The sequence below is a fragment of the Euprymna scolopes genome, chromosome 24, assembly GCF_053919585.1.
Source record: "Euprymna scolopes isolate OS-2025 chromosome 24, ASM5391958v1, whole genome shotgun sequence".
Taxonomy (NCBI): domain Eukaryota; kingdom Metazoa; phylum Mollusca; class Cephalopoda; order Sepiida; family Sepiolidae; genus Euprymna; species Euprymna scolopes.
In genome coordinates, this window is record NC_136505.1 from 48964975 (window position 1) to 48966088 (window position 1114).

Sequence of the window (1114 nt, forward strand, 5' to 3'; positions counted from 1 at the left end):
CATTTCCCCTTCACTCCCCACATTAAAAATCGGCATTGTGCCTTATTTGCTCGGTGGGGGGGCGGGGCAAATAAATACCAACCCTTCATACCAATTGTCACTATCCAGCTCCCATACTCCCCGGGGAGTTAGTTCCCATTTCCCCTTCACTCCTCACATTAAAAATCGGCCTTGTGCCTAATTTGCTCGGTGGGGCAGCAAATAAATACCCTTTTCTTGGCCTTTTGGCCAAGATTACAGTGTAGTATCTGTTCTTACTACATGCTGTACTTATTGTTATATAAAGTGGGGGATCACTTTTCTATATTAATTTTATGTAAAACGATCACCCACTTTACAACCATTCAGTCTCAAAACCGTTCAATTCATTCTCCAGATCATTCAAGTTGTTTTTGAAGGATTCCAGTTATTTTTTTAAGCATTCAAGTCATTCTTAAGGTCATCCAATTCATCCTTAAGTTTATTAAAGTCATTCTAAGGCATTTACTTTTTATTTATTTAAGTCATTTCAGCCCATTTTTCGGTCATTTTAGTTTATCTTTAAGAATTTCATGTCAATCCTACATTCACGCATTCATTACACGAGAGCACGCGACTAATGGCTATCGGCCTTGTTTTACATATATAATGGCTTGAATTAAAGTTCAATATGCAAAAAATCAAGTATTATATTCCAATTGTGCTCTAAACAGAAACATTCATTTCGAACTCACCTCTGTAACATAAAAGAGCCTACTGTTGATTTTATATGTCGAGCCTTTCGGCTTGTGTAGTAATAAAACTTCTTAAATGCAGTAGAGATCTTAGGTTGTGGAAGTGTTAACTTCGATCCAAATCGCCTGTTTCATCGGAGTATTTTGATTATCCATTATAATTACTTATCGACGGCATTCCGATACAAAACCTATCTGGGAAAACTGTCGGGCACATGAAGTACCTTCGTGAGAAATTTCATAAAAATCAGCCCAGCCGTTTCGCATCCATAGGGAACGAACTCACAGACACATAGATACACACAGACACATATAGACTAAGTTCCTATATATAATATTATAGAAGATATAGATATATACAGGGCAATTGGAAAGTAGTACCTTATACTTGAAATGTATTA

General features: G+C 36.7%; 1 pseudogene; it reads left to right on the top strand.

Annotated features, from left to right (window-relative positions):
• The first annotated feature begins 207 nt into the window (after positions 1–207).
• On the top strand, positions 208–334 carry LOC145247008 (U2 spliceosomal RNA; annotated as a pseudogene).
• The last annotated feature ends 780 nt before the right edge of the window (positions 335–1114 follow it).